General features: G+C 45.0%; 1 protein-coding gene across 2 annotated transcripts in view; it reads left to right on the top strand.

Moving 5' to 3' along the window:
• The first annotated feature begins 1,004 nt into the window (after nucleotides 1-1,004).
• The window catches only part of LOC137301142 (transmembrane protein 51-like), a 39,982-nt gene continuing 18,162 nt past the window's right edge, over nucleotides 1,005-22,824 (top strand). Inside the window, exon 1 of one of the 2 annotated variants that reach the window (XM_067970581.1) lies at nucleotides 1,005-1,091. The gene's annotated coding sequence lies outside the window, so the exon portion shown is untranslated. The other variant, XM_067970582.1, reaches the window with a different exon arrangement.

Genomic DNA, 22,824 nt, shown 5'->3' with positions numbered 1-22,824 from the left:
TCGACATGGTCTGCTTCAATCACTAACTCTAGTTGTGAATTCCACAGCCTCACAACCCCTGAGTAAAAACTCTTCCTCCTGCTCTCTTGCATTTAATCTTATATCAATATCCCTTTATTCTAGACCCCTTGATCACTGGAAACAGTCTGTTGCTATCTACTCTATCCCATTCCTTCATAATTTTAAACACCTCCATCAAATCCCCCCATACTCTCCTCAACTCTAATTAAAACAGCCCCCAATTTTTTCAAGTTTTTCTTCATATTAATATTTCCCTATACCAGGCAGCTTCTCTGTGAATCTACGCTCCATCTTCTCAATTGCCGCAACATCCTAACTATAGTTGTCAACTTTGGTTGGATGTATTACTGGTGGTTTCATCACTCAACCTCCTGCCTCCAACTGCCTCGCCCCCCACCCCACCCCACCACGCGCCCGCCATTAGTTACCTGACGTCCATCCTTGCAGCACACCGCACCACCTTCCCTCGCCAATTAGAAAGCAAGCAGACTCTTAATTTTTGAATTTGCACTCATTTTTGAATTCTGGCCAAGGATTACACCCAAATGATAACTTCCTCCTTTCAGATCCTGATGTGGAGATGCCGGTGATGGACTGGGGTTGACAATTGTAAACAATTTTACAACACCAAGTTATAGTCCAGCAATTTTATTTTAAATTCACAAGCTTTCGGAGATTTTCTCCGAAAGCTTGTGAATTTAAAATAAAATTGCTGGACTATAACTTGGTGTTGTAAAATTGTTTACAACTTTCAGATCCTGACCATCTACTGTCTATTTTTTGCATTTTCTGTTCTTGTTTCAGATTTCCAGTTTTATATTACATCTTCTGTTCTGCTACATTTCCGTATTCAGCCACCAGGAGGATGCAAGACATGGGATGGAATAACTTCTCCAGTTGGGGTTGGGCGTGGACATGATTTAGGCGGGCTTTAGGACCCATCGAGACCTCAACCAGACTTGATTAATAGTAGACCGCGAACTGGTGCCGCTGTTGGGAGGGGGGAAGAAAGACTCGGAGGGCGAATATAAAGGTCGGAGAAGTGGAAATGGTTTCAACATGGGAATAAGGTGAGTGAGAAATGGAGCCGACGATGCAGTCTGTATCCGTGGCGGAGAGGAGCAAAGTTTGAGAGGAGGATTTCGAACTTAAAAAGTTTCTCCAACTTTTCAAAGTACTTCTAACTTGGAGCAAGTCCGGAGCTGTTTGTGAGATTTCCGGGCGGTTTGTAAGCGACCCTCGATTTCCCCAGCCCACCCCCCACCTTGTATGTTTCAAGTCGGGTCAGTATCATTTTTGAAATGTTATTTTTATGAATCTTTCCCATTTTCGTTTCATTTGGTTATTTTCTTTACAGCTTCAAAACAAGTCAGATAGGAAAGAGTTGCATCAGGTTTTACGATGTCTGATCGTGATAATCTTAACTTTTTTTGTCCCGCTGTTGTAATAGGAGATGGGCGGGTGGTTTCAGGAATAGCTGGTCCGAGGAGTGATTCCGTCTCACCTGAGTGTGCAGTATCACTGGAAACCCCCCCCCCCCCCCCGGGCTCTTCACTGGTTTATGTGTTTTCCCCAATATTCCCCTAAACATTGGGGGAAAACGGAGGCGATCAACATTGGAACTTCTGGTCCCTCCATTCTCACTGTGTTAAAATGAAGACCAGTTTGCACCGTCTCCCACCCGTGATTCACTCTTTTGCTGCATGTTAAAAATCTGTGGAATTTTTTACCATCTTCTATAATCCCTTCACGCCTAAAGCCCACAGGTTTTTATAAACCCAACCTTGAGGTGGCCCTGTTTCATTTACCTATTTTATCCTCTTATTTGTCAATCATTGGTGCCCTCGGACCTTCACCTGGCGCTCTCAATTAGCTCTTTTCAAGAGCCGGCACAGGAACAATGGGCCGAATGGCCGCCTCCTGTGCTGTAAAATTCTATAAATAGGGAGAGGAAGAAATTGAGTCCCTGCTGGAATCGGTCCTCAGTGTGTCAAGAATCAGTTTTATATCTGTTTAATACTTAGTGCTCCTGACCTCTTTGATTATGAAGGGGGGAGGGGTGCTTATTTTTGCTTCCCTCTCCCTCCCCCTCCCCCGAGGGTTTGGACTGTAAAGATAAATCTAATTGAAAGTACCAGTACTTTGAAGTAGATATTTTCAGCGAAATTTGCTTTTCCAGTCTGAACACATTACCGGGGGGGGGGGGGGGAGCAGACTGCTTGCTAATTTCAGGCTTGATTTTTGGAGAGCTGGGTTGTGTCAGGGCTGCTGAAATAAACACCGACTCCAAATTTTTGTGTCTGTTGATGCTTTAACTGATTAAATCTGAGAACCCTATTTACCTGTTGAGTCAGGTTCACGTGAATTAGGATATCCAAGACTTGTCAGTTTCTGATGTCACGCCCTCATGTAGACAGATATGGGGAAGGAAATGGCTGCACAATTATTCCTGCTGGCTCCCACTGAATAGCCACTTTTCCTGCCCTCCCATAACAGCTCCCCTCCCCCACGTGTGTGGAACATAAACACTGGCATGGATCCGTTGGGCCCAATGGCCTGTTTCTGTGCTGTGCATTCTATGTAACCTACTTTAGCTGCGATGTGGAGACTGGCTGGCGGAATCAGGAACTATAATCTATTTAAATTCTGGGTTTAAATCCCACCCCGGGACTTCATGTAATCTAGGCTGGCGCTCCAGTGCTAAGGGCTCTGTTGTCTGGACTGCTACTCTTCAGATGAGACATTAAGCTGAGGCCCCATCTGCCTGTTCTAGTGGATTTTAAAGATCCCCCTGGTGCTACCTGAAGAGCAGGGAGTCCTCCCAGTGTCCTGGCCAATGTTCCTCCCTCAACCCAAACCAACAAAATATAAATTGCAATCCCCACTACTTATAATGGATGTGTTGGTGTTAGTTATTTGCCCCTTATAGGTGATGGATGGTAAAACAAAGTGCAGTGGCAGGAGGCAGATCCAACAGCTCGTGTTTAAAATGTCCATTGTGTTTTTGCCACTGAATTTCTGCTTTGAAGATATCCGAATCAAAACTGATTTTGAAAGCTGCTCTAGTCATTCTGTGTGACTTTGTGGGATAGGAGTGCTGGCCTTTTTATCCAACCAAACAAGAGAGTACAGGAAGAAAGGAAAGCATGCTAGGAAGAAAAATCAAACTCTCAAGCAGCTGCCTGATGACTCGAAATGGATAAGGGACGAAAACCCACGGTTATTGAAGCAGGAATATCTGTTAAAAGAAAGATTCCATGACACAGTCTGCCCGAAATAGGAGGTGTGTTTAATACGTTATAAGTGGCACCTTTGTAATTGACTTAAGTGGAAATGGCAAATGGTTAGTGCCATTTACTGGTTATGGGTGGCTGCCCTTGATCAGCGGGGATGGTGTAAGTGGTGGCTGCAATTGGGCATTCACTTCATCACTGTTTAGGAGATTCTGCTGTGTGCAAAATGGCTGCAGCATTCACTGACTGTATTTCAAAGTGATTCATTGTATGTGAAGCAATTGAGGTGTATGAGACATGATAAGGCTCTATTTAAATGCAAATTCTTTCTCCCTTGCTCACTATATGTTAGGAAGGCCAGAAAGGGCTGTGCAGGAGTGATTGGGCTTTTTTTTGTTTCCTTTGTTCAAAGCTGAAGAGTTGCCAGGACTTTGAGCCTGTCTCAGTCTTTGAGCAAAGTTTAAATTAGTTCAGAGCCAATTAGAGTCGGCAGCTTGCTTATTGTTTGTTTTCATTTTCTTCTCTCCTCCTCTCCTGAAGTGACTGATTCCCTCACTGGGTTGGAATCGATTGGCGGTCTCCCTCCTTTACCTTGCCCACAGGACCATTACTCATTTATGAGCCTAGACAGTGAGGGTGTGCACGTGCCCCAGTCCTCAGCTGGCATCCAAATGTACTCCCTTTCGAGCACAGGTCACTGGGTTGTGATTAGAAGTAGGGAACTTGTTATTTTCCTGGCCCAGGGACACTGCAGTTAATTGTAGCAACCCTACCATTGCCCTAGCTGAGATCAACTAATGCAGCACAAACTGTGAATTGAACCTACAGCCTCCCTGCTCTATGTGGTTCAGACTGAGATATCACCTCTGAGCTATTGGACGGCTATGTCTGGTGTCATCTGTGGCTCACTGGTAGCACTTTCACACCTGAGTCAAGAAGGTCGTGGGTTCAAACCCCACTCCAGAGACCTGAGCACATAATCTAGACTAACGCTCTAGTGCAGTACTGAGGGAGTGCTACACTATCAGAGGTGTTGTCTTTCAGATGAGACGTTAAACCAAGGCCCTGTCTTCCACCTTGAGTGGATGTAAAAGATCCCATGGCACTATGTTGAAGAGGAGCAGGGGAGTTCTTCCTGGTGTCCTGGCCAACATTTAACTGATTAAACATTTAATATTAAACTGATTAACTGGTCATTATCACGTTGCTGCTTGTGGGACCTCGCTGTGTGCAAATTGGTTGCTGCATTTCCTACATTACAACAGTGACTGCACTTCAAGAGTACTTCATTGGCTGTAAAGTGCTTTGTGATGTCTTTTTTATTTGTTCATGGGATGTGGGCGTCGCTGGCAAGGCCAACATTTATTGCCCATCCCTAATTGCTCTTGAGAAGGTGGTGGTGAGCCGCCGCCTTGAACCGCTGCAGTCCGTGTGGTGAAGGTTTTTTCACAGTGCTGTTAGGAAGGGAGTTCCAGGATTTTGACCCAGCGATGATGAAGGAAAGGCGATATATTTCCAAGTCGGGATGATGCGTGACTTGGAGGGGAATGTGCAGGTGGTGTTTTTCCCATGTGCCTGCTGCTCTTGTCCTTCTAGGTGGTGGAGGTCGCGGGTTTGGGAGGTGCTGTTGAAGAAGCCTTGGCGAGTTACTGCAGTGCATCCTGTGGATGGTACACACTGCAGCCACAGTGCCACAGTGCGCCAGTGGTGAAGGGAGTGAATGTTTCGGGTGGTGTATGGGGTGCCATCAAGCGGGCTGCTTTGTCCTGGATGGTGTCAAGCGTCTTGAGTGTTATTGGAGCTGTACTCATCCAGGCAAGTGGAGAGTATTCCATCACACTCCTGACTTGTGCCTTGTAGATGGTGGAAAGGCTTTGGTGAGTCAGGAGCTGAGTCACTCGCTGCAGAATACCTGAGGTCGTGAAAGGTGCTACGTAAATGCAAGTTTTTCTTTGATGTCTTTAAAATAGACATTGGGATTCTGCAGAAATAGGATATTAGTCCAACTGTATATACAAGGTAGCACCGTCTTGGTCATGGGATCCCCTGACCTCAATATCTGTCTGTGTGCTCTGTTGTTCTTGTGTGTCCCCACGAGCTACCCTAACCCTGGCAGCAGAACTGTAAAACACCGACAGTCCCTCTGGTGCCTCGTGTGGTGTGCAGTACCACCATAAGATGTGCTATTTTCCCTTTGGTGTCTGAGCTGCACACCAATGCTGCCTTTTTCTTCCTTGGCTGCGTGCAGGCCGGTAGTGCAGATCGTGCATTATTGGGCGTTTACCAAACTTTCCTCTTTTTTTAACCCCCACCAGAAAAGGTAAACCACGGTTGCCATTTTTCAGCCATGTACAATGGTTCCCTTGTTGCTGCTCCACTGACTTTAGCACACGGACTACCTGGGGGAGGGGAAAGAGAAAGAGGAGTGTCTCCCTCTCTGCAGAGATATGCAAAGGCAGATAACTTGTCCAATGATTAAAAGTAAAAATGAGGGGAAATTTATACCTTCATATTGTGGGCTCCACAGCACTTTTTTTAATCTTACGCTTGAAATTTACGTCATTTCTGTTATGAGGTGAAGCTTGGAGCTCTGCTCTCCGAACACTTCGATATTTGGTGCTTCTATAGTTCAGGTTCACACAGCACCTCCCTACGATTACGTAGGTCAAACCCGCCCTTTTATCATTGATTTAATCTCCTCTGGTAGTGCAATATTTGACGTGTTTGTATAAAATGGCTGTGTATATTTTAAAGTAGGTTAACAACGGCATTAAAATAACGCACAAAGGAATTTTACACTAACATATTAACAAGTGTGCTGCCAGAGGCATTACATCCCCTTCAGTGGGCCTCCAGTGTTCCAACTTGGCTACCAGACTAATCTCATCTATTCACACTTTATAACCAGTCTCCTTATCTCCATGTGCTCCTGGGTGTACAACACTGTGCAAACTGACTTGTGGCTCCTGTCCCTGGTAACCAGCCTGTGCCTCGGACGTTGTTCTGGTTGACACGGTGTGCCTTGGTGCAATGGTTGGGATTGTTTCCTATAATCAACTCTAGCTGCTTCAGTCCTGGTATGTCTCAATCACTTTCAACACGCACAAGTGACTCTCTTTTCAAGCTGTGTGCCTAACCTCTCCTAGGTATCTCGTCCTATGTAAGAATATTTTGAATAAGTGTTTATCTACATTTTACTTACCTGTAAAATTATTCCAGCCTGTGTAGAGTGACCTCCATATTCTGGTTTGCCCCATCCCGTCCCCATTATATCATTTCACTTAGGTTGTGTGTAAAGTCGTAGTATTCACTTTGAGTCACGGTGTTATGGGTTCAAGTCCCACTCCAGGGACCTTTTAATGAAGCCTGACACTTGGAAGGTGGTGCTGTCTTTAAGATGAGACTTGAACCGAGGTTCTATCTGCCTGTTCAGGTGGACGGCAAATATCCCAGGATTGCCTTCAATGAGCAGAGAGTTTTCACAATGTCTGTTTATACCTATCTGATCATAGCCAAAACAATGTCAGCAATGGCTTCTTATCATGCCCCTAGGCTACTACCTCTGGAGTTCCTCAAGGAAAGAACCTTGGTCCCCTCGTCTTCCTCGTCTACCTGCTGTCCATTGACGACATAATCTGTAGCTTCCACATGTGCACTGACCACACCCAGCTCTGTTTCTACAATCACACTTGCCTCCCCCCACCAGCCCCGTCCCGCCACTGCCTCTTATCAGACTGCTTGTCTGACATCCATCCTTGGGCCAGTCGTAGATTCCCCCAGCTAAACATCGAGAAGACAAAGTGACCATCTTTGGCCCTCGCTGTAAACTCCATACCCATACCACCGATTCCATCCTCCCTGGCCACCGTTCCAAGTTGAACCAGCTTATTTGCGTCTTCTGCATCCTACTCGAGCTGAATTGCCGACCCCACATCTTCTCCATCACACATTCAACCAACTTCCACCTCAGTAACATCGCCCGTCTCTGCTTCTGCCTGAGCCCATCTACTGCTGAAACCGTTGTCACCTCCAGACTCTACTATTTCAGTGCTCTCTTTGCCAGCTTCCCATCCTCCACCCTTCATAAACTTCAGTTCATCCAAAATTCCGCTACCCGTGTCCTACCCCGCACCTAGTCCTGCATGCCCAACATTCGTATAAAATTCTTCTAGGGCTTGACAGGGTAGATGCTGAGAGGCTGTTTCCCCTGGCTGGAGAGTCTAGAACAAGGGGCCATAGTCTCAAGATAAGGGTTGGCCATTTAGGACTGAGATGAGGAAAGATTTCTTCAGAGGGTTGTGAATCTTTTGGAATTCTCTACCCCAGAGGGCTATGGATACTTAGTTCTTGAGTATATTCAAGACTGAGATTGATGGATATTTGGACTTTAAGGGAATCGAGGGATATGGGAATAGAGCGGGAAAGTGGAGTTGAGGTAGAAGATCAGCCATGATGTTGAATGGCGGAGCAGGCTGGAGGGGCCGTCTGGCCCACTCCTGCCCCTATTTCTTATGTTCTTATCCCTGTTCTCGCTGACCCACGTTGTATCCCAATTCCCCAATGCCTCAAATTTAAAATTCTCGTCCTTGTTTTCAAATCCCTCCATGACCTCACCCCTCCCTATCTCTGTAATCTCCTCCAGCCCTACAACCCTCCGAGATCTCTGCGCTCCTCCAGTTCTGGCCTCTTGCGCATCCCTGATTTTACCATTGGCGGCTGTGCCTTCAGCTGCCTAGGCCCTAAGCTCTGGAATTTCCTCCTTAAACCTCTCCGCCCCCTCTACCTCCTTTTAAGACGCTCCTTTAAACCTACCTCTTCAACCACCTGACCTAGTATCTCCTTATGTGGCTCGGTGTCAAATTTTGTTTGATAATGCTGCTATGAAGCGTCTTGGGATGTTTTGCTGCATTAAAGGTGCTCTATAAATGCAGGTGGTTGTTGTGGGTTCACATTTTCATAAGTCTTAATAACCTCTATTGCCTGAATGCGGGCCTGCTTATACTAAGAAATAGGGCTACTGGAGTGGGAGTGAGACTTGTCGAGCATCGGCCATCTACTTTGTAAATAATATGGACAGTGGGAAAGGATGAGAGTCCATCTCAATGAAAGTTACATTTTTAAACCCTGAATTTTTGTTATGGGGGTTAAAAAATGAGCTTAAAGGTTAAGGTGCAATTCTTGAATACTGTTTACACCAACAAGGAACAGAACAAATTATTTATTTAATAGATGTACATCAAATGCAAATAACCAGGTGTTCCAATGATTCAGCTGATTACAGTGGTGAGTAACTGATTCATACAAACCAGGAAGGACCCAGGTTCAATTGCTGGTCTCTGCTAAGATAGTTGGTCTCAACTAGGGCAGGAGAAGGAGTGCTGGAATTGGCCTCAGTGTCCCTGAGCTGGAAAGTAAGTGTGTGTGCATGCGAGCTTTAGTTGAGGGCAGGATGAAACTTGGCTACAATGGCTTTGTGGTTCAGTAGGCTTTCAACACTCAGTCTGGACGCAGACATGACGAATGGCTACTTGGCTGAGTGATTGCAGGGCTGCTGGTGTCCAAGGAACTGTGGAGCAGCTCGAATCATCACTTTTTCTAAGGGGAGAAAAGGAGGGAGGGGGAAAAAGAGAAAATAACAGTAGATAAAGTACTGGATTTAAGAGCATTCAATGTGTAACAGTTGCTTCACTTCCTCTGTCGCAATAGTTTATTGTAATACGATCTGCTGTATATTTCCTTTTGGGTCAGTTTACTCTGTCTGTCTCCATTATTTTTTTGATCCTTCCCAATGTTTCATTTCCTCCTTTATTTTCCACTGTCATGTTGTGATAAATTTTGCTCCTTGTCCCCCAGTTCTGCTTGTTTGATTCTTTCCCTCATGTTCTGGTTCCTGCACTTTGGCTTTAACTGTCGATTTTGATAACTCTACTTGGTGATGAATAGGAACGAAGTATTCTTGTAGTAACTGTCTCTGTTGCACAAGCTGTGTGAGTCTGTCTGTGTCTTACTATATTTGGCCTGATGTGGAGATGCCGGTGATGGACTGGGGTTGACAATTGTAGACAATTTTACAACACCAAGTTATAGTCCAACAAATTTATTTTAAATTCCACAAGCTTTCGGAGGCTTCCTCCTTCCTCAGGTGAACGGTGTTATATTTGGCCTGTTATCGCCAAGCTAATATCTCCGACTTTGCGGTCTCCTCTACATTGGGGAGACCAAATGCAGATTGGGTGATTGCTTTGCTGAATACCTCCACCCAGTCCGCAAGCGTGACCCTGACCTTCCAGTCACTTGCCATTTTAATTCTCCGTCCCACTCCCACTCTGACCTCTCTGTCCCCTGCCTGCTGCACCATTCCAATGAAGCTCAATGAAAACCTCCAGGAACAGCACCTCATCTTTCGATTAGGCACATTACAACCTTTTGATTTCAATAACTTCAGATCATAACCACAGTTCCCATTTTTTTCGGCTACTAATGTTTCTGCTGTTGCCATTTACAGCTCCTCGAGACCCATCTTTTGTTTCTTTACTTGTCCCATTACCACCACCTCTCCCTTGCACAATCATCCCTTTTGTCATTTAATCACTCCTGCCCTCCACCTTGTCACAGACCTTCCCTTTTTGTTCTTTCCTCCCCTCCCCTTTGCTTGGTTCTGTACTTGTTTAAAAAGTTAAATCTTTCACTTCTCCCAGTTCTGACGAAAGGTCATCGAGCTGAAACATTGGGGGTGATTTTAAACCCCAAGAACGGGTGGGAGTTGAAAATAGTTGGGGGGTTTTTTGGGTCGCAACCGCAAAATTTTTGGACTTTGCATTCCCAGTGGGAAGCCTGTAATTTTACACGCCCGAGTTAAACCCGGAAATAAAGCCGGGTTGCGGTCGCGACCCAAAAAACAACTCTCTTCAACTCCCACCCGTTCTTGGGGTTTAAAATCACCCCCATTAACCCTGCTGCTTTCCCCACAGATGCTGCTTAACTTGCTGAGTATTCCCAGCATTTTCTGTTTTTATCTCCGACTCTGTCCCTTTTCCTGCCAACTTATACTGTCAGTTTTCCTGAATTTTGGAATTCCTGCAACTTGCCTGAGTGCTGTGTTGTTCGAAACTCTTCACTACATGGCTTCTTGCTGACTGTTCTCCCCTGCTCTTTAAAATGAAATGTTCTGCCTCTTTGGTACTCTAGGAACCATGCTCCCATAGGATCCTAGCTCCTGCACATTACATAGTGTACAGCACAGAAACAGGCCATTCAGCCCAACAGGTCCATACCGGTGTTTATGCTCCACATGAGCCTCTCCCAACCTTCTTCACCTAACCCTTTCAACATAGCCTTCTATTACCTTCTCCCTCATGTGTTTATCTAGCTTCTCCTTAAATGCATCTATGCTAATCGCCTCAACTACATATTCGGGGGCGGGGTACGAGGTAAAGATAGTGTAGTCTAACTATCTTCACACCCAAAATTATATTGACTGATTTAGAATTCATCTGAGTTTGTGTTTATGAAGGTTTTGTCTGCTGAATTTGAATTATATTCAAACACTGGACATATGACAAGGAATGCAGCTTAACAGATAGAAGGAAAGTTTTTTTAGCTTTGGGATGAAGGTGTCGCTAGCAAGGCCAGCATTTACTGGCTATTTCTAGTTGTCCTTGAGAAGGTGGTGGTGAGCCGCCTTGAACTGCTGCAGTCTGTGTGGTGAAGGTGCTCCCACAGTGCTGACAGTTGTGGGAGCAGGGTGACGAGTTGGAGTTTGACGTGGATCTTGCAAAATTGCAATAGACAATTGCAGGATTGTATTCTCTGGTGACGGAACACAGACTGGAATGTTTTACGACATAATTACCCAGTGAGAAATGGTGCGGGTTCCTGACAGCAGGAGACAAAACTCAGTGGTTTCTGTTATTGTTAATACTTCAAATGTGCTTTCAGTAGTGTGCAGGGACGGAGGTGTGTTCTGCTCCCAGTGGCACCTGATGACTCGAAGCTGGCGAATTCCACACCTTTTTGGCATTCAGTACCTGACTCTGTGGGTCTTGGGAACAAAGATGTGGAACATGTGGGTTTCCACATCGTTAAGTGTCCCAGTGGCCGCAAAAGGGGCTGGCAGCAGGGGAGGGGAGTTGTCATTTGAAAACACGTCAAGTTCCACGTGTACTCTGACAACACCCAGCTCTAACTCACCACAACCTCCTCCACTATCTCTCATTTGTCACACTGCTTGTCTGACATCCAGTACTGGATGAGCACAAATTTCCTCCAACTAAATATTGGGAAGACCGAAGCCATTGCCTCCGTTCCCTAGCCAACGACTCCATCCGCCTCCCTGGCCACTGTCTGAGGCTGAACCAGACCGTTTGCAACCTTGGCATCCTATCTGACCCTGAGATGAGCTTCTGCCCACATCTCCATCACCAAGACTGCTTACTTCACCTCCGTAACATCATGCGTCTCCACCCCTGCTTCAGCTCATCTGCTGCTGAAACCCTCATCCATGCCTTTGTTACTCTAGACTGGACTATTCCATTGCCCTCCTGGCCAGCTTCCCATCTTCCACCCTCCATAAACTTGAGCTCATCCAAAACTTTGCTGCCCTTATCCTAACTTGCACCAAGTCCTGTTCCCTATTGCCCCTGTGCTCACTGACCTACATTGGGTCCAGGAACACCTGGAATTTAAAATTCTCATCCTTGTTTTCAAATCCCTCCCATGGCCTCGCCCCATCCTACCTCTGTAACCTCCTACAACCCTCTGAGATTTCTGCACTCCTCCAATTCTTGCCTTTTGTGCATCCGTGATTTTATTCACTCTATCATTGGCGGCCGTGCCTTCAGCTGCCTCGGCCCTAAGCTGTGGAAATCCCTCCCTAACCCTCTACCTCTCCTCCTTTAAGACCCTCTTTTTTTTTTTAAAAGCTCCCTCTTTGACCAAGCCTGCCCTAATATCTGCTTATGTGGCTTGGTGTCAAATTTTATTTGATAATCACTCCTGTGAAGTGCCTTTGGACATTTTTACTATGTTAAAGGGGCTGCATAAATGCAAGTTGTTGTTGAGTCTGGAGGTCACGGGGTTTCCTCTGTTCTGCTGTCCTGGTACCTCCTCATTCAGTAGAAAAGCATCTTTAATCTCACTACAATCTGTCTACTGTGTAACATATAGAAGGGGAGTGGAGCTTGATTCTGGTGTGTTTGGTTCTGCACAATGATTAATAATGCATTCCTGCAATTGAATTTCTTTTCTTAACCAGAACTGACCCTTTAATGTTTTGTACTGCACTGCAGAGGAAGCATGTGTTGTGTGTGTATGTATGAGCGATACTGTGGAATGACTGAGGTAGTGACCTGATTTGCCCTTCTAAAGAGCACAAGGAAAGTCTGAGCAGTTTGTAATAGTCATGTGAATGCTGAGCATTGAATTCACTCCAGGCTATCCTGCATTGTACACTGGTACTTTGAGGTTGACATGTTGGGTTCTATTCAGTTTTGGCTCCTTTATTTCATGTTTATCACGGCAGTTGGCCTCTTGTGACCCTGACTGACATCTGATGACATCCACGATAAGGGATTCAGTGTTTATCTGTAATCACTAAATGTTTACTGGACTATAGATTGTTTCCCCTTTTTCAAATCCCCCCACCCCCCAGCCAAACGTCGTGTCTCGTCGCTTGAAGATGAGTTAGACTGGACTGTATCGCTCTGGCCATTTTTCATGTGACTCCAGATGTGTTGTAGGTTACTTGACTGTGACTGTGCCATTCTTCATATGTGACTCCAGATAGTGTTGTAGGTTACTTGACTGTGAAGGCCACTGAAGCTGAGTTTTTTTTATTCATTCATGGGATGTGGGCGTTGCTGGCGAGGCCTGCATTTATTGCCCTTGAGAAGGTGGTGATCCTGCCCTTGTTTAATGTCCATAGTTTAGTGGATCATAATTGAGATCCATGGCTGACTTTCTTCCCCCACCCCAGCTCAGGCACTGAGCACGACCCTAATTACTGCCTCTTTAAGCGTCCACTTAATTCAACACAGTTTGGAAACTAAACCCGGGTCTTTCGGCCTATACGGTATTGGGCAGTTATCGCTTGGCCATAGGAGAGCTTGCACAGGCACTTTCCAGAATTGGATGTTGATCAGAAGCAGGAACCCTTTTTTAAAAAAAAATAATGGTACCGCTTTAAATGAATTTGTATATTTCATCCTGAAATAGAAACCGACAAAAGCAGGAAAGGGATGCTATGACGCACAGTGCAGCAGCGTACAGGATATAGTTCTCCAGGCAATTGAGAACAGATAGGGGCTTGGGTTTACTGTAGGTCCCATCAACAGTGTCACAGAAGGTAAACATGGCTGCTAAATTCTCTGGCCTTTAATCACACCATCTGATATTAGCATACGCAGGCTTAATGCGTTTGTATGAAACCCCTCCATCTATTTATTAATGGGTGTTAACCCATTTATTTCAAACTGGTGAACACTCTAAGTGCTAATGTAAAGAATCTTACAACACCAGGTTATAGTCCAACAATTTTATTTGAAAATCACAAGCTTTCGGAGGCTTCCTCCTTCGTCAGGTGAATGTGGAAATCCTTGAACGGTTCCGTTCAAGGATTTCCACATTCACCTGACGAAGGAGGAAGCCTCCGAAAGCTTGTGATTTTCAAATAAAATTGTTGGACTATAACCTGGTGTTGTAAGATTCTTTACATTTGTCACCCCCAGTCCATCACCGGCATCTCCACATCGTATTTAAGTGCTGACCGAGGAATTGCTTCATGCTGTAATATCCCATGGTGTCGTTTTAAGGCCCAAGACATTTAAAATGCTTTTCCATTATTCCTAGAAGATCAGCCAAATAATGGAAATATTTAATGTGGGAGGGAGAGGAAGAAAGAGTGGCTCATTCATCTTTGTCCCTCTAGAGGTAACTCGCAGCTTTGCTCAGCAGCAGTAGTATCGCCTCTTGTGGATTCAGCCCCATTCCAGGACTTGAGAGTAGAATCTAGGTAGGTGTTCGAGTACAGTGCTGAAGGAGAAGTGCTGCCCTTCAGTTAAGCTGAAGCCCTTTCTGCCATTTCCAGCGCTGCAGACGGATGTTAAAGATAGCGAAGCACTATAGAAGAAGGGTAGCAAGTTCTGTGTCGTGAACAACATTCCACCCTCAACCAACACCACCAAAACACAAACAAACTGGTCATCGATCTCGGTTGCTATGTGTAGAATCATGTGTGCAAAATGGCTTCTTTATTTACCCATGTAAGTGACTGCACAATGAAACTTTTCTCAGAACATGGAAAGAATGACGAGGTGCGATTATAAATGCAAGTTTTCTTGTTCTAAGGTGCCATGAACTCTACTTCCCAAACAAAGTGACGGCCCTTTTATTTTGGTGATGGGTCATATTGCTGACAGCACCTGAGGACAACAGCTCGCATTTATATAGCGCCTTTAATGTAATAAAACGTCGCGAGGCAGTCACATGAGCGGTTATCAAACAAAATTTGATAGTAGAAAGGGGATGGACGCTGCATCACTGAACATATCCAGTGACCTGCCTTTTCTTGGGTCCCCTGAGTAGCCATTGGGGGCAGCCTCATTGCTATTGCCCGTCCATTGGGCCCCAGAGTCATGAGTGGGATTGTAACCAGGGAAGAGCAGTCCTCAGGCCATGGCTGTCCACTTCAGTGCCATTCTCCTGGTATCCCAGCGTCAATAGAAAAATAAACCGTAGTGCAAAATAAGTTAATAAAAGTAGACCCATGTTCTCCCTGCTGTCTGTGTATTTATTCCTGTGAACTAAAGTGTTTAGTCCTGTCAATAAATGTTTTTCTTACCTGGAGCTCACACTCCTCCTCCTAATCCATGGTGCACAACTGTTCCAGACAGCTACAAATAACCAATCATTTTAAAATGTCATTTGTTGTAGTTATTTAAAAACACCAGGACTGACACCGAAGCATTAACTTAGTACCCGAACTTCAGCTTGTGCCCAATTTAAATATGATTGGTGTGTGCTAGGTACAGGACCAGAGAGAACAGCAAGCCTGGGCGTTTCTACTATATCAACTGCTTGCATTTATATAGCACCTTTTTAACATCGTAAAATGTCCCAATGTGCTTCACTGGAGCGATTTTCAAACACAATTTGACACCGATCCACATAATGAGATTTTAGGACAGGTGACCAAAAGCTTGGTCAAAGAGGTAGGTTTTAAGGAGCGTCTTAAAAAGGGAGAGGGGGAGAGAGAGAGAGACACACACGGAGAGGTTTAGGGAGGGAATTCCAGAACTTAGGGCCTAGGCAGCTGAACACAAGGCCGCCAATGGTGAAGTGATTAAAATCTGGGATGCACAAGAGGCAACAATTGGAGGAGTGCAGAGATCTCAGGGTTGTAGGGCTGGAGGAGGTTACAGAGATGGGGAGGGGCGAAGCCATGGAGGGATTTAAAACAAATGAGAATTTTAAAATGGAGGTATTGCTGGACCAGGAGCCAATGTAGGACAGCAAGTGCTGGGGTGAATGGTGAACTGGACTTGGTGCGAGTTAGGATACGGGCAGCAGTGTTTTGGATGACCTCAAGTTTTTGGAGGGTGGAAAATGGGAGGCCGGCCAGGAGAGCATGGAATAATAGAGTATAGAGGTAACAAAGATGTGGAAGAGGGTTTCAGCAGCAAATGAGCTGAGGCGGGGTGGAGATGGACGATATTACGGAGGTGGAAGTAGGCGGTCTTGGTGATGGAGCAGATATGTGGTCGGAAGCTAATCTCTGTCAAATCGGATGCTGAAGTTGCAGATTGTCTGGTTTAGTCTTCGACAGTGGAGAGGGATGGAATCGGTGGCTAGAGTATGGAGTTTGTAGCAGGGACCGAAGACAATGGATTCAGTCTTCACAAATTTCCTCCAACTAAATATTGGGCTCGTCCAGTACTGGATGTTGGACAAGCAGTGTGACAAATCAGAGGAACTTCTAGGAACTTAATGGCCCCAGTGCCAGTAACTGGGCGGGCACAGTGAAAGCCCCATTGTAGATTTATCTGTTTTTACAATTTTTGAAGCTTGAATTTAACACCGATAGCTGTGCTTGAATAACTGAGTGGTTTAGTGGATAACAACAGTCAGAAGCAAAACTTCGCAGGTTTCTGCTGTTTCCTGATTATCTTTGTGCCGTGTTGCTGTGCCATATCTGGAATGGCAGGAGCCATCCAGACTCTAGGAGTCTAGATGCCCCTTCAGCCTGCCTGACAGGGAGTTGGTAAAGTAGCAATACCGTTGAGGAGGAGGAGCAGCAAGGGAAAGAGAGTGTGGTTATGACTAATTATGATGCAGGAACGTCCATGGTTCTTCGAGGCAGTGGGATTCATTACAGATTGCTGTAGCAAAGAGTTGGCACAGGCATGATGGGCCGAGTGGCTGCCTCCTGTGCTGTAAAGTTTTTTATGATTCTAGGGTGCTTGTCTGACTGTGTGACACTTCCCCTTTTCCTTAATTGCAGGTGGATGGAGTAGTTATGTAGTCGGGGGGAGGAGGCAATAATTATTCAGGGAAATAGTTGTTAGTGGTTTAGGAGTTGGCTAGATGAGTAACTTGAGCTGCCAAGGAGACTTGTGGTTGTTTCCCCTCCAAATGAGCCATAATCACAAGAGGTCTGAGGGTAGTACAATACTAAACTCCGTCACTAAGTGTAAAAGACTGACTGCATTCTGCAACAAGTACTGAAGCTGTAAAACCAAAGTCAAAGACCTTTTCTGGACAATATCTGGCTTTAGACAGATAGCATCTAAACAGCAGCAGTGGCACCTGGTTTAATGGGGCCAAGTCTTGCCCTGGTCTACGTCCAGCACTATTGGAGGAAATCTATGTGCAGAGCCATCTGGCATTCATTTGCATTGCTGTGCCCCAGGCGCAGCCACCCGAAAACCCATAGAGGAAATTCAGGTGCAGAATGGGGATAAAGGATTAGTGCTCATTTTTCTTCTGTATCAATTTTTATTTGGGAGCAGGGCAGAGGACAACCTAGTCTTGCAAAACGCTTTATCACAGTGCTGTTGCTGAATTTTTAGTGTATTAATGAGGTGCATATGGCAATAAGTGAACTCACTCACATTGGGCTGAAGTAGGGACAGCTTTGTGCTCACTAGAGACTTGGTTGATACTGACCCCAATCTGTGTTGTGCAATGGCTCTTTTACTTTGGTGTCAGTGGACTATTTAGTGCCCCAACTGCAACTGAATTTAAAACTCCCAGGACTCAAAGGCTGGGCCTTTTCTAGGCCACTGCTCATAACGAGTCTCTGTAGTTTTACAAGTCAGCTTTGAACAGAAGGATATGCTGATTGGGTTAGATGAAGAGGGGTGGGAGGAGGCTCGTGAGAAGCATAAACGCTGGCATAGACTAGTTGGGCCGAATGGCCTGTTTCTGTGCTGTGGATTCTGTGTCATTCTTCAGCTTGCAACGCAAGCAGCCCTCTGACACCAATATTAAAGGGCCTTCAGACCCTGACAACCAGCTGATAGAGAGGACTTTCATCTTATTGCCATAGGTTGGGTTTGAACCCAAATGGCTGAGGTGAAAGCCCACTGCATCTTTAGGGTTAGGAGATGAGTTCACTTTCATTTACTCCTGATGCAGTTGCCCTGTGGGTTTTATTTTGGAGTAAATTCATTTCCAGGAAGAATGGAATACAGTGAAGCCTGTTAGCAGTGACCCTCCCCCATACATCCCACAGTCAGTTGATGATTGTAAATTAAAATCACAACCGTTGGTGCAATGTTACTGGGATTTCAACAAAATGTAATAGTGGAGGTCAAACTATTGAGAACCTGTCTAGAGGTTTTTTTGTAATCCAAAACTAAATAGAAAGACATAACTTTGAACGATTAAACTTGCATTATATTGAACAGGTCAGCCTCCAGTTGTTGAACTCTATCCGGAGCTCTCTGCTTCAAACCAGTTGCTAATTGAAAGCAAAAAACCGCAGATGCTGAAAATCTGAAACAAAATGCTGGAAACACTCAGCAGGTCAGTCAGTATCTGTGGGAAGAACAGACAAGAAGAGCGTGCACCTGAAACATTAACTTGTCTGATCAATCCACAGATCTAATGATTAGATCAGCCATGATCTAATTGAATGGCGGAACAGATTCAGGGAGCTGAATGGCTTACTCCTGTTGCTGTGACCTGCCGAGTATTTCCAGCATTTACTGTTTTTGTTAACAATTGATGCATTCAGATACTGACTAAGGGAATGTCTCTAAATCACACGTTCGTGCCGATATGACAAATTGGCATTTGCCTCTGCAACCAGTGGACACTGCAGGGCATTGATTGGTTTAAATTTTGAAATTATCATTTAAATTACAGCCATGCATTTTTTAAATTTGAACAGGCCAATTTTTTTTTTACTGGTTGTGCCCTCTTCAGGGGCACTTGTAGTATTGATGGCACTGCGCATTGCCCAATGTTGCTCTACCATCCTGGAACAAAGCAAGACACTTGCAGCAAGGAACATCTGTATTTGCTGAAAGTACATCCTTGCATCTTGTGTGGGATTTTGGTAAACATCCATTTTTAGCTTTGGAAAAACACCTGGCTGTTTGTTTGTCTGCAGAGCATTTTGGCACAGGTGAAGTATTGAGTACAAATCGATCACTGGACCATCCAGCTTCAGTCTGTGGTCTGGTGGGAGTGATTTAAGTATCATGCAAGAAGGCTTAAGTGCACTTTTTTCCCCCACGTTGTACATTAGTGCCAATATATTAAGCCTACTGCTGTTGGGGGGTGAGATGTTGGTTTGTGCCATGGTCCCATGCACCCACACCCCTCCTCCCCAATCTCTTATGTTGGTAGGTGCAGAGAAGAAGCCAGTTGCTACTTTAGAATGGACCGTTCTTTAGCAAAGTGCCATCGGCCTTGTTTATGCATTTCCAGTAGTTTTCTTTGGAGCATATGGGGAGAATCCTGAGTTGGTTGGAGCAAATGCATGACTTGAGATTTATAGAAGGTTGGGTGGTGGGGAAGGAAGTTCAGGTTTTTAGAAAAGGTGCCAGGAGCTCTCCTGAGGGGGTGAGTGTAAATACAACACCTACTGAGGTTCTAAGCCATACAAAGCAGCAAGGCTCCATTCCTGGTGTGCATTGTGTTAACTTGGGGTCTCAGCCAAGGTGGCAGTGGTGGTGCTACAATTGGCCTTAGTGCCCCTAGGTTAGTGAGAGGTCAGGGAGGGTCAGCCAGGGTTCTCCTGACTGCTATCCACTGGCCTCAGTTGGACCGTGTGGGTATGGACGGGATCAGATTTTACTGTGGCACCCTTTGTGGTCAAACACCCTGGGGCAATTTTACACCGCCAGGCAGAAACTGGCCAGGGGAGGGGCAGTTAAAATTGAGCTGGGAACTTCCCCACAAGGCCAAACCTGCGGAGAGCTGGAACAAGGGCCTGCAGCGGCCCAGGTAAGTTTAATCTTTTAAAGGTTTCTTGTGGGCCAGAAGGAGCAGGAGTGCCTCACTAGGAAACAGTGGGCCTCGACTGTGAGGCCCTGATCCACTTACATGACTGCCGGAGACATTCAGTCGGGTCCCCGGCAGCACCCACCTGCTGCCCAAATTCCCAGTCGCTGGCCAGGCAGTGATCTCTGCCAGGTTCGGGCGCGAATCCGATCAAAGTTATGGAAATGAGGCCAGGAGCTAAAATCTCTCCAGGTCTCGGGCGGTGCCAACGTGTGAGCTTGCCACTCGCCATTGACTCCCAACACACCAATCCCACCCTATGGCAAACTTAAATTTGGTGTGGAGGGTCGCACGTAAAGAATGGCCACATGGGCACTGTATCAGAGAGCTGCTGGTGCCCATGGAACTGTATCCCAACAAGAGTCTCCAGCTTTAGGAGAGGAGAAAATTAGGAGGAAACAGTGTTGTGCAATCTATAAACCAGCAAAATGCAGGGGGATTTCAGCTACGTATGACACTGTCCACTTGCTTCCCAAATATGGGATATTTTTAAACTGGACACTTCATTTTTTAAAAGGCGTCTAAGCTTTCTTCACTCGTCTTTGTGTTCCAATCCTTTGCTATCACCTTTCTACTTTGCAAATCTTTTCACATTTAAAAGAAAATATAATTTTTTAACCCAATAGTGGTTATTGGCTTCCAACTGAAATAGTTTGAACTAACTGCAAAAATCCAAACCATATTTCTGGTAATGTATCTTTTTGGCTGCGAACTTTGTGATGCTAATCTTGGTTAAAACTATTGTCTCTGCCTTATTAGCATTGTTAATTTTTTATGAACTAATTAGCTTCTTAAGAGTATCCTCGCATTACAACGGATTTCATGGCCTGTAATGGAGGGTGCACTCTGGCACTTCCCTTGATGGTCCTGTAATGAAAGGTGCATTCTAGCACAGAACTTGCATGTAGAGGAGGGAGACAGACATTTGGGGTCTTTGTTTGATTCATTGGCCGTGTAGACAAGTCATGAAGTTGTTGTCCATTTTACTTGATATTGTTGTAACGAGCCTACCAGGTGTTCTGGAGGTTACAGAGTCCATAAGATGAGAGAGAATTTTCAGTGCCTCATTGAAATGTGTGTACATATGAGTGTGTACACAGGAGTGACTAAATTGAGATGGAAACTTTTCTCCTGTTTGTGTTCATGTTTGACTTCCAGCTGCTTCATTGAAAGTGAGGGCTCCTGAGTCTTGATTTAGGGACTGAACTCTCATCAGTCCATCTTCCATTAATTCATTAGTTCTCACGATGTCCTGGCCAACATTTCTCCCTCAACCAATACCACCAAATACTGATTAACCAATAATTCAATTCAATGCAGTTTTCATGTGCAAAATGGATGCCAAGTTTGCCTACATAAGTCTCTGTACATCAAAATAATTCATTGTACACGAAGTGGTTTGAGATGTGATACGGTGCTATTTAAATGCAGTATATAAATACATATGGTTTTTCCTTTCCCAGGACATCTCAACTGTGAAAATCCTCACCTTTTCCTTCTACAATCTTCAAGCCTTTAAAACCCAAGCTTGTGAAGAATTTTGGCATCACCTAGTCAGGACTGTTGCTTTACCTCATCTCTTACTCTTTTGAACCATGGAGATGTGCTGCACTTTGGTCCTGAATTTCTCGATTTTTGGGGAGGGAAATAATTCTCTTGAGGCAAAACTGCACATTTCAGCCATCAATCTGAAACTGATGGTCGCCCCAGTTGAGAAACCAGCCACTGCAATCTAAATCACTGCAGTGCAATTAAAGGAGGAAGAATGAGGTTGTTCCACAGTTTTTGAGGCCCTGAGAGGTTTAGAGTTGAAGTTGTGACAAATCTCTCAACACAGGGAGGACAATAAGAAAGTCTAAAAGAGAGATTTTAACAAGAATATATTTGACAAGACCATTATTGTGAAGCTTTCCTTTTTTAAGGAGTTTTGGCTTAAGACACTTTTGCACAGATTGGACTCCAGTGAAGTGGATAGTGCCCAGGATGGCTGTATATATTTTGAGCCGAGGCTCACTGTGCAGGGCTCCACAAGGTTAAAAAGATTAGGAGAGAAAGAGAAGGTAAATGAGAAAATAGTGGCCAGGTTTTGAAAGCCTGTAGGTCACAGCAAGGAGGGAAGATTGAGGGAGCTGAAGAGTTCCACAGGTTTTGAGATGCTGGGAAAAGGGCAAGTAGATGGAAAAAATGGTACAATAAGTCTTGACTTCAGCACAGAGAGGGTCTATGGCCCTAAGCTTGCACTTTGAACAAAATGGTCCCAATTTTTGTGAGATGAGCAGATTATCTGTACTTCATGTGGCTGGTAAAGGTCAACGTTCTAAAATAACTGATGGAAGCTTTAATATCTCTTCAGCCCAACATTGAATCTTAACTCTCGTAGAAAAGTGCTGAGGCTACAGCTGGCTGACTTGTTCTGACTTCTCTCTTAAAGCTGCAAACAATGTTTTACAATGTTCATTGGTGTGCACACACTTACTCCTTTTTTGGCAAGAACATTGTGCAATATCTGTGCCTAAATGTTAACTAAACATCAGACAAGCAATTTCAGAATAGTAGCACAGATTTTTAACATTAATCTATCACAAAGATATTTCATTGGAGTACATTCCAACTTTTGTTGGCTGAAGAACCAGAGAATCCTGCTCTGGCTGTTTGCCAAACCTTAGCCTTGGGACACTTGCAAGGACATCTTCACCTGGATCCTTGCTGTCTTGTGTAGCGAGTGTAGATTCATTGCGGGCATTCAAAAGGGAGCTGGACAAGTTCCTGCCCGTGGCTGATGTCACATATGAAAGGTAGGTTGAGGTATTGAGTGATGTATCATTGTCACTGTGATCTCTTGGAAACCCCTTCTGATCATCTTTGGGGGTTGGAGAGAAATTTTCCATTTTTTTTCCCCCTGAATTGACTTGGAGAAGAGAGAGGAAAAAACACCCCATGTCTGGAGATTACGTGGCTGGTGTGGGGGAGGGGCATTGGCGATCATAACGCTCAGTTGTACCTTTACAGTCTGGGACAGGCTCGATCGACCAGCTGGTCTTTTCCTGTCCATCAGTTTTATATG

Source organism: Heptranchias perlo, chromosome 32, assembly GCF_035084215.1.
Source record: "Heptranchias perlo isolate sHepPer1 chromosome 32, sHepPer1.hap1, whole genome shotgun sequence".
NCBI lineage: Eukaryota > Metazoa > Chordata > Chondrichthyes > Hexanchiformes > Hexanchidae > Heptranchias > Heptranchias perlo.
Note: the sequence above shows the minus strand (reverse complement) of the source record. Positions and strands in the feature narration are given on the sequence as shown.